Source organism: Ranitomeya imitator, chromosome 5, assembly GCF_032444005.1.
Source record: "Ranitomeya imitator isolate aRanImi1 chromosome 5, aRanImi1.pri, whole genome shotgun sequence".
Lineage (NCBI taxonomy): Eukaryota > Metazoa > Chordata > Amphibia > Anura > Dendrobatidae > Ranitomeya > Ranitomeya imitator.
In genome coordinates, this window is record NC_091286.1 from 385,230,476 (window position 1) to 385,246,077 (window position 15,602).

A 15,602-nucleotide genomic window follows, 5' to 3' on the forward strand; every position below is an offset into this window, starting at 1 on the left:
TATATTTGTAGACTCAATAAGATTGTGCATGCTGTATTATAAAACTATTTTCTCAAAAAAGCATCAGAGACATCATAGCCCGCAAAGAACCTACAGTACAACTTTGTAACCAATACCCAATGTATTTCATGCCAAAAAATGTCTTTGCCAAGTGACCCTAAGGCAAAAAACATTTTTGAATTACAGCTTTTTTCAGCAATTTTCATATTTTATGAAAGAAATAAGCAGATACTAATGCAAAATTACTAAATTAGTCAAAGCCCTGTCCTGTTCTGTCTTCATTCACATTGACGTTGTTTGACACATGGTAAGGTTTTAATACTGGAGACACGTTAGGATTGTCCTGATGAGTATGGTATGGCTTTTATGCCTTTTTGATTACAATAGAGGTATCTAAATACCCTATGTTATTTATATGTACTATTATTATTATTTACTTATGTAATTGCTGTAGGGTATATGCTAATTTTTTTCTTTTATTCTTCGTTTTTGTCTGTTAAAGGCAGACAGAGTAAAAAATGACAATGCTCCATTAAACTGCTGTGATTTTCAATAGTGCAGTCCTAGACTTAGACTGTAATACTTTATCTATTGGGTTTAGTATACTTATTTGGTAATTTATATTTATTAGAGATGAGTGAGCACTAAATGCTAACATGTTTGTTACTCGAATTGAACAATTCCTAACGCTCGGGTTCTCTTTTGGAGTAACAAGTATAATGGTCAATAAGAAATCCAAGCATTTACTTCAAACCCTACAATGAGATCTGTAGGTAACTAAAAATGTTGAATTGGATGGAAAAATACTAAATGCAAGGAGAACAGCATGGGGAAGACTCTTGGAACCATCTCTGACTCCTAAATCGAAGCTGAGAACAATGGTGTCACATTTTATTCTATTTTAAGGACTGACAATAAAACATGTTAAATCAAAAAAAGTTATGAAACATTCTTTCCTGTATGCTGACTTGTCTATAAAGAAACATTTAAAAACGCGTAGGCTTCTTCGGGGGCTGGCAAAGCCACCCGAAGAAGCCTACGCGATATGCGCGTAGGGGTTGGCGCTGCCACATACACACCACGACTGATATGGGCGAGGTCCAGTCCTATATGTTGTTACAGACTTGCACTTATTATGGGTCCTTAGTGGGACTAGTAATGTGTAACCATTTATAATATACTTTGTTTAAGTGAACCTGTGACCTCAAGTCGTAGATCTTAGGTGTGGTATATGGTATCTGTTACCTACATCCGTTATTCACATAGCTACCCTATTATGATTGAGAGTTTTGTATTTCATCTGAGTATTTTGAATTATGATGGTAATTAATAAATGTTGTTAATTTTTATACACTTAAAATGGCAGTTTTGTGACTCCTTTTTCGGATTACATAGGCATAAATTATAAGTACGGTTATCCATAGACCCTTGAAGGCAACAACTGTTAGGTGTCGAGTTCCCGCCGCTGCACATGGGGAATCTCGAACCATGTTTGCTGCGGTCTCCCATTTTCCTCCAGCCACAGTGGAACCTGCTCAGCGGAGATGTCGGTCCCAGTGTCTGGCTCAGTCTGATACTGTGCGAATGGTTACTGTTACCTTTCCAGGCTCCGCCCTTGTAGCCAGCACTGGTCAGCGGCGAGCAGGCTTTTCTGGGACTAAGTCCAGCTTTTCATGCACTGAGCATGCCCAAGGGAGGACCTCACATTGGAGGTTGGGGGGTCACACACTCAGGCCCTGTTGCAGCTCTTATTGGTACACCAGGAAGGTCCTGTAGAGCTGCAACTATTAAAAGTTCACATGGCCGCACGGCTATGCGCTAGTATCAAATGTGTTTGGCTTGTGTCAATGGATACTATACCACTCTATACATATTTGATGTGAGGCTGTAGCTTTGGGACTGTACACTCAGGCAGGCAGCTAGTGTCATTGGGGGCAATTAGCCTTGGCTTAGCATCTGGTTCCTTCATGTGTGCGGTTAGCACAGAAGAGTTCCAGAGCAAGCACAACCCTTAGTTAGGGTAATAGTTTTGTGTACAGCGTGACTCTGTGAGTCAACAGAGATCACTTCCAGTTCATACGGGGTGAAGCTTAACCCACGTGTGAGCTCAGAGGTTATCCGCCGTTACTTTGCAGCAGATATATTTGCACTGTGGACCCTGGGCTGCGAACGCACCTTGTAGCTACCTATCTATACTCAGTGCGTTCCGCTAGCTTTAACAACAACTGGCTAGCCTCATTCAAATATTGAAGATTAAAAACCATTTATGTGCTGCTGTCATCTGGTGGTGTGGAAGACTTGGGTCTAATCCAAGCTTTGTTCATTTTTATCAGTGTTTGAATATCAGTACTTTCTGTTGACAGGTGAAAGAGGCTGTCTGTTTTGACTCCCCCTGCGGCACTAAAGGAAGAAGCTTGTGTGGATGCTAGCCTTTTGTTCCTCCTCAGCCTTCAAGTCATTCATTGTTATTCAATTCACACTGAGCAGATGAGATTTGGCTGCCCTGGGTAGTTTATCCTTGTCTCATAGTAACATAGTAACATAGTTAGTAAGGCCGAAAAAAGACATTTGTCCATCCAGTTCAGCCTATATTCCATCATAATAAATCCCCAGATCTACGTCCTTCTACAGAACCTAATAATTGTATGATACAATATTTTTCTGCTCCAGGAAGACATCCAGGCCTCTCTTGAACCCCTCGACTGAGTTCGCCATCACCACCTCCTCAGGCAAGCAATTCCAGATTCTCACTGCCCTAACAGTAAAGAATCCTCTTCTATGTTGGTGGAAAAACCTTCTCTCCTCCAGACGCAAAGAATGCCCCCTTGTGCCCGTCACCTTCCTTGGTATAAACAGATCCTCAGCGAGATATTTGTATTGTCCCTTTATATACTTATACATGGTTATTAGATCGCCCCTCAGTCGTCTTTTTTCTAGACTAAATAATCCTAATTTCGCTAATCTATCTGGGTATTGTAGTTCTCCCATCCCCTTTATTAATTTTGTTGCCCTCCTTTGTACTCTCTCTAGTTCCATTATATCCTTCCTGAGCACCGGTGCCCAAAACTGGACACAGTACTCCATGTGCGGTCTAACTAGGGATTTGTACAGAGGCAGTATAATGCTCTCATCATGTGTAACCAGACCTCTTTTAATGCACCCCATGATCCTGTTTGCCTTGGCAGCTGCTGCCTGGCACTGGCTGCTCCAGGTAAGTTTATCATTAACTAGGATCCCCAAGTCCTTCTCCCTGTCAGATTTACCCAGTGGTTTCCCGTTCAGTGTGTAATGGTGATATTGATTCCCTCTTCCCATGTGTATAACCTTACATTTATCATTGTTAAACCTCATCTGCCACCTTTCAGCCCAAGTTTCCAACTTATCCAGATCCATCTGTAGCAGAATACTATCTTCTCTTGTATTAACTGCTTTACATAGTTTTGTATCATCTGCAAATATCGATATTTTACTGTGTAAACCTTCTACCAGATCATTAATGAATATGTTGAAGAGAACAGGTCCCAATACTGACCCCTGCGGTACCCCACTGGTCACAGCGACCCAGTTAGAGACTATACCATTTATAACCACCCTCTGCTTTCTATCACTAAGCCAGTTACTAACCCATTTACACACATTTTCCCCCAGACCAAGCATTCTCATTTTGTGTACCAACCTCTTGTGCGGCACGGTATCAAACGCTTTGGAAAAATCGAGATATACCACGACCAATGACTCACCGTGGTCCAGCCTATAGCTTACCTCTTCATAAAAACTGATTAGATTGGTTTGACAGGAGCGATTTCTCATAAACCCATGCTGATATGGAGTTAAACAGTTATTCTCATTGAGATAATCCAGAATAACATCCCTCAGAAACCCTTCAAATATTTTACCAACAATAGAGGTTAGACTTACTGGCCTATAATTTCCAGGTTCACTTTTAGAGCCCTTTTTGAATATTGGCACCACATTTGCTATGCGCCAATCCTGCGGAACAGACCCTGTCACTAAAAATAAGAAATAATGGTTTATCTATTACATTACTTAGTTCTCTTAGTACTCGTGGGTGTATGCCATCCGGACCCGGAGATTTATCTATTTTAATCTTATTTAACCGGTTTCGCACCTCTTCTTGGGTTAGATTGGTGACCCTTAATATAGGGTTTTCATTGTTTCTTGGGATTTCACCTAGCATTTCATTTTCCACCGTGAATACCGTGGAGAAGAAGGTGTTTAATATGTTAGCTTTTTCCTCGTCATCTACAACCATTCTTTCCTCATTCTTAGGAAGGAAGGCTGCTGGAAAGAAGCAGGGCGCGTCCGAGGGTGAGTATATTCCTATTAGGTATATACTCACCCTCGGACGCGCCCTGTTTCTTTCCGGCAGCCTTCCTTCCTAAGAATCAGCCCTTCCAGGACCTTCGGTGACGTCGCGGTGACGTCGCGGCTTGTGATTGGTCGCGCGAGCGGTCACATGGGCGGCCGCGCGCCCAATCACAAGCCGCGACGTCACCGCAAGGTCCTGGAAGGCTGATTCTAAGGAAGGAAGGTTCCCGGTTAGTACCAGGGCGCGTCAGAGGGTAAGTATGGCGATATTTTTTACTTTAATTCTTTATTTTACACTTAAATATGGATCCCAAGGCCTGAAGGAGAGTTTCCGCTCCTTCAGACCCTGGGAGCCATTGGAAACCCAATTCACTGCATTGGGTTTCGAGTTTCGGCCGACCCCGACCCCGACTTTTTTATAGGAACGGCCGATTTCACTCGACCCGACTTTTGAAAAAGTCGGGTTTCGTGAAACCCGACCCGATCCTATAAAAGTAAAGGTCGCTCAACCCTAGTGGCCAGCAATAAGTTATTTTGGCTAAAGGTTGTGCAACCAAGTATTAGGCTGAGGGTGCCAATATTTTTGTCTGGCCTATTTTTGGAGTTTTGTGTGAAATGATCAATGTTTTGCTTTTTGCTTCATTCTCTTTTGTGTTTTTTCATGTAAGACAAATTAACCCTGCTGTTCTGTTTAGATTTCACATACACTTGTACTGTTCCCGGTCATTTTTGACCGTCCTTATAAAATAATCATTTTTAGCTAATCTAAGTGGTTTTTTTAAACAGTTTTTGCACTATTATATTGCTTGTGAAGATGGTTGTTCAAATACCAGAAAAAAAAATAAATACAAAGCTTGTTTTATATTTTTTTTATATCCAAAAGGGAACATGGTATTTTTTCGATTTTTGTAAAAATTGATTATTTTTGCAGATAAAAAAAAATCTTGATCTAAATGTTAACTATAAGTAATAATATCAAACATTATGTAGATATACTTTTTTCAAAGGCAAAAAAAAAAAAAAAAGCTTTTTTCTCTATAAAATGGCAAAAAACGTTGTTTTTTATACACTTATACTGTTCCCGGTCATTTTTGACCGGACCTAACATCCTCGTCTGTATCGGAGTCGTTTATAAACTCCTCCAATTCAGCTTGGGTGAAGTGTTTTCTTCTCATGCTGTAAGGCATCACTGTTGAATGAAAAAATAAAATATATCCATAAACAATGAATGAAAAAAAAAATCAAAACAATTTCGCAACAATACACACAATAACGTCCCGTCACACATTGAGATATGCCCTGTGATTATGGTGCTGGAGCGTCGCAAACAAAAATGAGGCATGCACTCATTCTATCACAGCAGTGAGAATATGTACTCATAAGCAGACATTGAGTCTACACAACCCTAATGCTAACCCCCTATCATCCATTCTATCACAGCAGTGAGAATATGTACTCATAAGCAGACATTGAGTCTACACAACCCTAATGCTAACCCCCTATCATCCATTTTATCACAGCAGTGAGAATATTGAATAATTTTAGAATAAAAGAATAATTTATCTGTAACATACCTGTAAAAATGGGACTTCAGAGCTCTGACGTCTGAACCTCTGCTCACTCTGTGTTGTCTCCAGCTGAACTGAAACTCTACACTGCTATGTTATCTGTCTACAGATAAGATCAGAGCAGACACCACCCTGCAGCAGGAAAAAGCTCACAGTACAACACTTTAGGTGAATTCTGCTTAGGACAGCATTGCACAGTGTAATACTGTACAACCAGCAAACACATGGAAAATCAGAAAATCATGATTTACAATATGAAATGTTGACAACTGAATGGAACTAGATCTATATGAACAGCAGGGTAAATAAAAACCAGTGAAATAAATTGTGCATAGCTATACTGGAAGCGAATCCGTCGGCTGTATCGCAACTTGAAAATGTTGGTATGTGTAAATCTTTTCTGACCAAAAGTAGTCAGATACATTGATAAATAGTAGTAGATGCAATATATAGTTCAAAATGAGGTGATAGCACCTTTATTTTTGTCAAAAATTGTCTGGAGAGCTGAATAAAGGCCTATCGGTCATTTTTGACCGAACAGTACAAGTGTAAAAAAAATTGTACCAAATAAAGTAAACAAAAATTAAAAAAAAAAAAATTTCCCACAGAGAGTACCCCCCTAATGACGAAAAGTCAGGGAGCCTCAAGTCTCAGAATCACACGCTGAATTTTTATAACATTATAGAATTTCAAAAACGGTCATTTTTGACCTAACAGAACAGCAGGGTTAAATGAAGATAATACCAAATAATTTGTGTTTGCAATCATTTTCAGGAAGAAAATGAATACTATCTGACAGAATTGCAGGGGTGTCAATACTTTTGGCCATGATGACTGTATATATTTAGCAACTGGATACGGTTGCCCTGCCGAGAAGCTCTGTTCTGGGACTCTCCCTGCTTTTGCAATTGTCCCTTCCTAGTCTAAATTCAGAATGTATCTGATACAAACAGCAAAGCACAAATTTAGCCCTTGCAAGAATGTAGAATCAATGATTGTTCAGAATAAACACTAATATCAATGCTAGAGGACTCTGATTCGTTCAACTGTCCTCACACAGCCCTGGACAAGCAATTTCTCCCTCATATTAGAGCTGTCTCTGAGCTGTACAATGGCATCAGTGTGCCAAGAGCAGTGGCATCTGTTCTTTTTCAACCCCTAATGACGTCATTCAGACAGCCAATCATGGTAATGCCACTATGAGCATGGCTATGGCATTACAGTGACTCACAGACACTTCTCGTATGCTTATTGGTTGTGTAACAGGTGCCAAAAATGCAAGGCGGGGATTCTAGTTTCATATTCGAGCAGTGACTAATGCTCACCGAGTGCTGAGCACATCCGATTGCACAGACACTCAAGTGATATCTGAGTAACACCGAGCATGTTCGCTCATCCCTAAAGTTGATGCATGGCTGAAAAGAAGTGATGAGATGCCATTTAACCTACAGTATTTTTCAGTGTCTTATAATGAAATAAAGAGCTGTGAAAACAGATATAAATTATTTGTACGAATCATCTTATTGATTTAAATGTGCTGGAGGTTATTCATTTATATATGCCTATTCATGCAAGCTTATTTTATTGGCTGGTGTTCAAAGTAATATTGAATCATTTGTTGCAAACATCAGTGCAATAGAAGAATGACTTGTGATCAGTCTAGGACAAATCTATTGTCCTTTAGTGCTCTTACTAGAGATGTATTCATCATTCTGTGAAAGTGTAACTGTTACTTTCTTTCATAAAGTGCTAGGAAAGTACAAGTAAAGAGAGCAAACTTTTTAATATATCTTGTCAGAGAAATTGCTTCTCTCTTTTCAGACAAATTTTCAGCTCACTGAGGCATTAGATGACAGTTGCTGTTTATGACATTTTATAGAGAGGGAAAGGAGGAAGAGTTCATTTAACTTTCGTCCACCTGAGTAGGTACAATTGTAACTATTCCATTTTAAAATTGCAATAACTTTTTTTATCGAAAAGCCGTAGAGGGCTGAAATTTCGTGACATCTCTGCAGTTTTGGTCCAGAATATATTGGCCAAATTTCAATAAAATATATATGAAGGTACAATTGTACCTCTGCAGCCTGTTAACGTTGTAAAATTATGCAGCCTGACGAAGGTTAAAGCAGTAACATTTTAAAGCATTACACCAGCATTTTTTTTTTATTTAACCTCTGAAGTGGTGCCACTGATGGAAGTTCGCTGCCCCTAGACTTATACTCATGAGTTGGTCTTTTAATCTGCTTATTGGGGCCCTCCGTCCATTTTCAACAGTTTTTGACCTGCTGCACTACTTTAGTGTTTGCTGGGTAAGCCAAAAATTATTATTCAATGTATGTATATGAAAACCAGAACAAATTCAGAACAAGACTTTCATAGACTCGCATTGAGAGCTTGTGACCATTAATTCCATTAATCTAACATTTTTATTTTAACCCCTTAGGGATCAGTCTATCTTTTGTTTTTATGCTTTCGTTTTTTCCTCCTCTTATACCAAGAACCATAAGTTTTCTTTTTTTCTGTCAATAAAGCCATGAAAGAGCTTGTTTTTTGCAAGAAGAGTTGAACTTCTGAGTGACACCATCCATTTTATCATATGATGTGCTGGAGATCAGGTAAAAAATTAAAAGCGTTGAAAAACAGCAAAAAAAAGTACAATTCTACAAAAGTTTTTTGAGTTTTCTATTTACAGCGTTGATTTTACAGTAAACGTGACTGGGTAATATGATTATCCAGGTCAGTACAAGTTTGCAGATATCAAACATGCATTGTTTTGTTTTGTTTTTAAGTTAAGGTAAAAAATCAGAAATTTGTAAAAAATAAATAAATAAATAAATAAATTTTGTTTGTGTAGCCACTTTCTGAGAGCTGTAACGTTTTACATTTTTGGGATATGGGGCTGTGTGAGGGCATGTTTTCTTGCTCCTTGAGCTGGAAATTTTATTAATATAATTTTGGGGCATATAAGATGTTTTGATTGCCTGTTATCACATTTTTTCTGTTGTTTCAAGAGCGAAAAAACTGCAATTCTGGCATTTTGAATTTTTTTTCTTGTTACACTGTTTACCAATCAGATTAATTTATTTTATATTTTTATATATTGAACTTTTAGAAACACAGTGATGCCAAATATGTGTAATTTTTATTTCTTTATTTGGAGGTGAGTTGAACTTTTATTTTTTATTTTTTCATATTTTTAAAACTATTTTTTTATTTTCACTCTATTTGCTAGTCCCCTTACGGGACTTGAACCTGTAATCATTTGATCACTTTTGCTATTTACAGCAATCCTACAGAATTGCTGTATGCAGCAGAAATAACGGTCCCTTATGAATGCCAGCCATATGCTGGTTTGCACAAGACTACAGTGATGACAGACACAGAAGTGTTCAGCAGATCCCTGGTTATCATGGCCACACTTTGGTGTCCCATAAGTGCCAATGAGGGGATAAAGAGGTACACCACCCCTCCCAACATGCATTTAATGCCTTGGTCACAGATTGACTGCTGCATTTAGCATGTTAACAGCCGTGGGAGAAGCTTTAATCCACCTGCGAGTGTTAGAGGCAGATGAATGATGAATGTCAAAGCCATCAATGTGCCAGGAAGGGTAGGGAGATGAATTATGCCATCATAAGTCATTAAGAGATTAATTAGGAATAGGGTTAAGCGAAACAGATCGTTCATTTTTAAAAGTCGCCGACTTTTGGCAAAGTCGGGTTTCATGAAACCCGATCCGACCCGTGTGTGGGGTCGGCCATGCGGTACGCGACTTTCGCACCAAAGTTGTGTTTCAATGACGCGAAAAGCGCCATTTCTCAGCCAATAAAGGTGGACGCAGAGTGTGGGCAGCGTGATGACATAGGTCCTGGTCCCCACCATCTTAGAGAAGGGCATTGCAGTGATTGGCTTGCTGTCTGCGGCGTCACAGGGGCTATAAAGGGGCGTTCCCGCCGACCGCCATCTTACTGCTGCTGATCTGAGCCTAGGGAGATTTTGCTGCCGCTTCGTCAGAAGCAGGGATAGCGTTAGGCAGGGTCCATTAACCACCAAACCGCTTGTGCTGTAGCGATTTCCACTGTCCAACACCACCTTTTGTTTGCAGGGACAGTGGAAGCTACATTTTTTTTTCCTCAGCGCTGTAGCTCATTGGGCTGCCCTAGAAGGCTCCCTGAAAGCTGCATTGCTGTGTGTACGCCGCTGTGCAAACCAACTGCTTTTTTCAAAGCACAGATCCTCTTGTTCCTTCCTTTCTGCACAGCTATCTTGTTTGTTTGTCCACACTTTTTATTTCATTTGTGCATCAGTTCACTCCTTATTGCTGCCTGCCATACCTGGCTGAGATTACTGCAGGGAGATAGTAATTGTAGGACAGTCCCTGTTTTTTTTTTTGTGGGAGATTAAGATTGGCATTTCTGCTAGAGTGCCATCCCTGTGTGTGCCATCTCTCACTCAGTGGGCCATAGAAAGCCAATTTATTTTTTTGGTTGATTTGGGTTCTAAATTCTACCTCACATAGTGGGCCATAGAAAGCCTTTTCATTTTTCTGTTTTTTTTGTGGGGTTTATAAATTCTCCCTGATAAAAAAAAAACAGTGGGAGATTAATATTGGTCTTTGGGCTTCTGTGCCAGTCCTGAGTGTGCCATCTCTCTCTCAAATAGTGGGCCATAGAAAGCCTATTAATTTTTTTTTTATTGGGTTTCTAAATACTCCCAGAAAAAATAAAAAAAAATCAGTGGGAGATTAATATTGCCCTTTCTGCTTGTGTGCCACTCCTGACTCCTGGGTGTGCCATCTCTCTCTCTCAACTAGTGGGCCATAGAAAGCCTATTTTTTTTTATTGTGTTTCTAAATTCTCCCTGAAAAAATCAAAAAGAAATCAGTGGGAGATTAATATTGGCCTTTCTGCTTGTGTGCCAGTCCTGACTCCTGGGTGTGCCATCTCTCTCTTTCAAATAGTGGGCACTGGGCCATAGAAAGCCTATTTTTTTTTTATTGTATTTCTAAATTCTCCTTGAAAAAATCAAAAAGAAATCAGTGGGAGATTTATATTGCCCTTTCTGCTTGTGTGCCACTCCTGACTCCTGGGTGTGCCATCTCTCTCTTTCAAATAGTGGGGACTGGGCCATAGAAAGCCTATTTTTTTTTTATTGTGTTTCTAAATTCTCCCTGAAAAAATCAAAAAGAAATCAGTGGGAGATTAATATTGCCCTTTCTGCTTGTGTGCCACTCCTGACTCCTGGGTGTGCCATCTCTCTCTCTCAAATAGTGGGCCATAGAAAGCCTATTTTTTTTTATTGTGTTTCTAAATTCTCCCTGAAAAAAAGAAAAAAGAAATCAGTGGGAGATTAATATTGCCCTTTCTGCTTGTGTGCCAGTCTTGACTCCTGGGTGTGCCATGTCTCTCTCTCAAAGAGTGGGCACTGGGCCATAGAAAGGCTATTTTTTTTATTTGGTTTCTAAATTCTCCCTGAAAAAATCATTTTATTTTATTTGGTTTCTAAATTCTTACTGAAAAAATCATTTTATTTTATTTTGTTTCTAAAGTCTCCCTGAAAAAAAAAATCAGTGGGAGATTAATATTGCCCTTTCTGCTTGTGTGCCAGTCTTGACTCCTGGGTGTGCCATCTCTCTCTCTCAAATAGTGGGCCATAGAAAGCCTATTTTTTTTTATTGTGTTTCTAAATTCTCCCTGAAAAAATTAAAAAAAAATCAGTGGGTGATTAATATTGCCCTTTCTGCTTGTGTGCCAGTCTTGACTCCTGGGTGTGTCATCTCTCTCTCTCAAATAGTGGGCACTGGGCCATAGAAAGGCTATTTTTTTTTTATTTGGTTTCTAAATTCTCCCTGAAAAAATCATTTTATTTTATTTGGTTTCTAAATTCTTCCTGAAAAAATCATTTTATTTTATTTTGTTCCTAAAGTCTCCCTGAAAAAAAAAATCAGTGGGAGATTAATATTGCCATTTCTGCTTGTGTGCCAGTCTTGACTCCTGGGTGTGCCATCTCTCTCTCTCTCAAATAGTGGGCACTGGGCTATAGAAAGGCTATTTTTTTATTATTATTATTTGGTTTCTAAATTCTCCCTGAAAAAATCATTTTATTTTATTTGGTTTCTAAATTCTTCCTGAAAAAATCATTTTATTTTATTTTGTTTCTAAAGTCTCCCTGAAAAAAAAAAATCAGTGGGAGATTAATATTGCCCTTTCTGCTTGTGTGCCAGTCTTGACTCCTGGGTGTGCCATCTCTCTCTCTCAAATAGTCGGCACTGGGCCATAGAAAGCCTATTTTTTTTTATTGTGTTTCTAAATTCTCCCTGAAAAAATCAAAAAGAAATCAGTGGGAGATTAATATTGCCCTTTCTGCTTGTGTGCCAGTCTTGACTCCTGGGTGTGCCATCTCTCTCTCTCAAATAGTGGGCACTGGGCCATAGAAAGGCTATTTTTTTTTATTTGGTTTCTAAATTCTCCCTGAAAAAATCATTTTATTTTATTTGGTTTCTAAATTCTTCCTGAAAAAAATCATTTTATTTTATTTTGTTTCTAAAGTCTCCCTGAAAAAAAAAAATCAGTGGGAGATTAATATTGCCCTTTCTGCTTGTGTGACAGTCTTGACTCCTGGGTGTGCCATCTCTCTCTCTCAAATAGTGGGCCATAGAAAGCCTATTTTTTTTTATTTGGTTTCTAAATTCTCCCTGAACAAATAAAAAAAAAAGTGGGAGAACAATATTGACATTTCTGCTTGAGTGACAGTCCTGCGTGTGTGGCATCTCTCTCATTTGGTGCCACCGAAAACAGAGTGTGTAACATTGTGCCTGATTTTCCTTGCGGTCTCACCCACCTGTAAAGGGATATCTAAATCATACTGAAGTTATAGCTCACCGTGTAAGTTGTTTGACAGCAACAAATACCGTTACTTTGGTTACGTTTTTAAAACAATGAGGAAGTCTGGTGGAAGAGGTCGTGGCCGTGGGCGTTCATTGTCAGCTGGTAATGATGGTAGTGGTAGTGGAGCATCAGGTGGTCGTGGGAAAAAAAATATTGCACCTAAGCCTGGAGCTGTGGAGCCAGGTTCGTCATCTGGCTACAGAAGGCCTCGAACGCTCCCTTTTCTGGGAGTAGGAAAACCACTTTTAAAGCCGGAGCAGCAAGAGCAAGTTTTGGCTTATCTTGCTGACTCAGCCTCTAGCTCTTTTGCCTCCTCTCGTGAAACTGGTAAAAGTAAAAGCAGCGCGTCGTTAGTGGATGTTCACGGTCAGGGACAAGTCGCTTCCTTGTCCTCTTCAGCAAAAACAACAACAGAGAAGAATGCAGCAGGCGACACAACGGGTTACTCCATGGAGCTCTTTACACATATCGTCCCTGGCTTAGAAAGTGAAGCAGTTAACAGGCCATGCCCATTACAAGTTGAATCTGACATGGAGTGCACTGATGCACAGCCACAGCCAGACTACTATGCTGGTCCTTTGACTCAGACCACAACATTGCCCTCGCAGGGTACTGATCCAGAATCAGACCCTGATGAGACTATGTTGCCCCGTCACGAATGCTCTACCACCGACTTACACGGTGACACAGACGAAGTTGCGCACGAGCTAGAAGAGGAGGTTATAAATGACCCAGTTGTTGACCCCGATTGGCAGCCATTGGGGGAACAGGGTGCAGGCGGCAGTAGTTCTGAAGCGGAGGAGGAGGGGCCGCAGCAGGCATCAACATCGCAACAGGTTCCATCTGCCGGGCCCGTATCTGGCCCAAAACGCGTGGCAAAGCCAAAAACTGTTGGAGGACAGCGTGTCCATCCGGTTAAAGCTCAGTCTGCAATGCCTGAAAAGGTATCCGATGGTAGAAAGAGTGCAGTCTGGCATTTTTTTAAACAACATCCAATTGATCCGCACAAAGTCATCTGTCAAAAATGTTCAACTACCTTAAGCAGAGGTCAGAATCTGAAAAGTCTGAATACAAGTTCCATGCCTAGACATTTAACCACCATGCATTTGCAAGCCTGGACTAACTACCAAACGTCCCTTAAGGTTGTAGCACCCTCGGCCAATGAAGCTACTCACCAATGCAACATCCCTGCCGTCACTGTAAGGCCACCATTTTCCGCACCACCTGCAGTATCTGTGCAGGTTTCTTTGCCAGGCCAAAGCAGTCAGGGTCAGGGAATCACCAGTTTCGTATTAGGAAACACTGCATCTAGGGCACAGGCGGAAACAATACCGTCTCCAACCGTCTCTCAGTCTGCCATGTCCACCGGCACACCCGCTAGTTCCACGATCTCCAGCTCTCCAGTCCAGCTCACCCTACATGAGACTCTGGTTAGAAAAAGGAAGTACTTATCCTTGCATCCGCGTACACAGGGTTTGAACGCCCACATAGCTAGACTAATCTCGTTAGAGATGATGCCCTACCGGTTAGTTGAAAGTGAAGCTTTCAAAGCCCTGATGGACTACGCTGTACCACGCTACGAGCTACCCAGTCGACACTTCTTTTCGAGAAAAGCCATCCCAGCCCTCCACCAGCATGTTAAAGAGCGCATCGTCCATGCACTCAGGCAATCTGTGAGTACAAAGGTGCACCTGACAACAGATGCATGGACCAGTAGGCATGGCCAGGGACGTTACGTGTCCATCACGGCACACTGGGTGAATGTGGTGGATGCAGGGTCCACAGGGGACAGCAATTTCGGGACAGTTCTGCCTAGCCCACGGTCTAGGAAACAGTTGGCTGTAGGCGTTCGCACCCCCTCCTCCTCCTCCTTGTCCTCCTGCAGAAGCGAGAGCTCGTCCACAGATCGCAGTCGCCCAATCACTCCATCCGCAGCTGCCACTGTTGCACACCAGTTGTCCCATTATGGGGCAGCTACTGGCAAGCGTCAGCAGGCTGTATTGGCTATGAAGTGTTTGGGCGACAACAGACACACCGCGGAAGTTCTGTCCGAGTTCTTGCAGAAAGAAACACAGTCGTGGCTGGGCACAGTAGATCTTGAGGCAGGCAAGGTAGTGAGTGATATCAGAAGGAATTTCATGGCTGCCATCTCCCTTTCCCAACTGAAACACATTCCTTGCCTGGCTCACACCTTAAACCTGGTGGTGAAGTGCTTCCTCAAAAAAATTATCCGGGGTTATCCGAACTGCTCTTCAAAGTGCGCGGACTTTGCTCACATATCCGCCGTTCGCCCCTACACTCCAGCCGTATGCAGACCTATCAGCGGTCTTTGAACCTTCCCCAGCATCGCCTAATCATAGACGTTGCAACAAGGTGGAACTCAACACTGCACATGCTTCAGAGACTGTGCGAACAGAGGCGGGCTGTAATGTTTTTGTGGGAGGATACGCATACACGGGCAGGCAGTACGATAGCAGACATGGAGTTGTCTGGTGTGCAGTGGTCGAAGATACAAGACATGTGTCAAGTCCTTCAGTGTTTTGAGGAATGCACATGGTTAGTGCAGACAACGCCATAATAAGCATGAGCATCCCCCTAATGCGTCTGCTGATACAAAGTTTGACGCACATAAAAAATCAGGCATCTGCAGCAGAGGAAGAGGAAAGCCTTAATGACAGTCAGCCATTGTCTGGTCAGGGCAGTGTACAGGACGAGGTAGCGGGCGAAGAGGAGGAGGACGAGGAGGATGATGGGGATGAGTATATTTTTAATGAGGAAGCTTTTTCGGGGCCACTGGAAATTGGTGGCGTGGCAAGGC

General features: G+C 41.3%; 1 protein-coding gene across 2 annotated transcripts in view; it reads right to left on the reverse strand.

The window, feature by feature from the left end:
• The window catches only part of MLIP (muscular LMNA interacting protein), a 407,499-nt gene that overhangs the window by 168,592 nt on the left and 223,305 nt on the right, over positions 1-15,602 (reverse strand). The window lies entirely within an intron of this gene.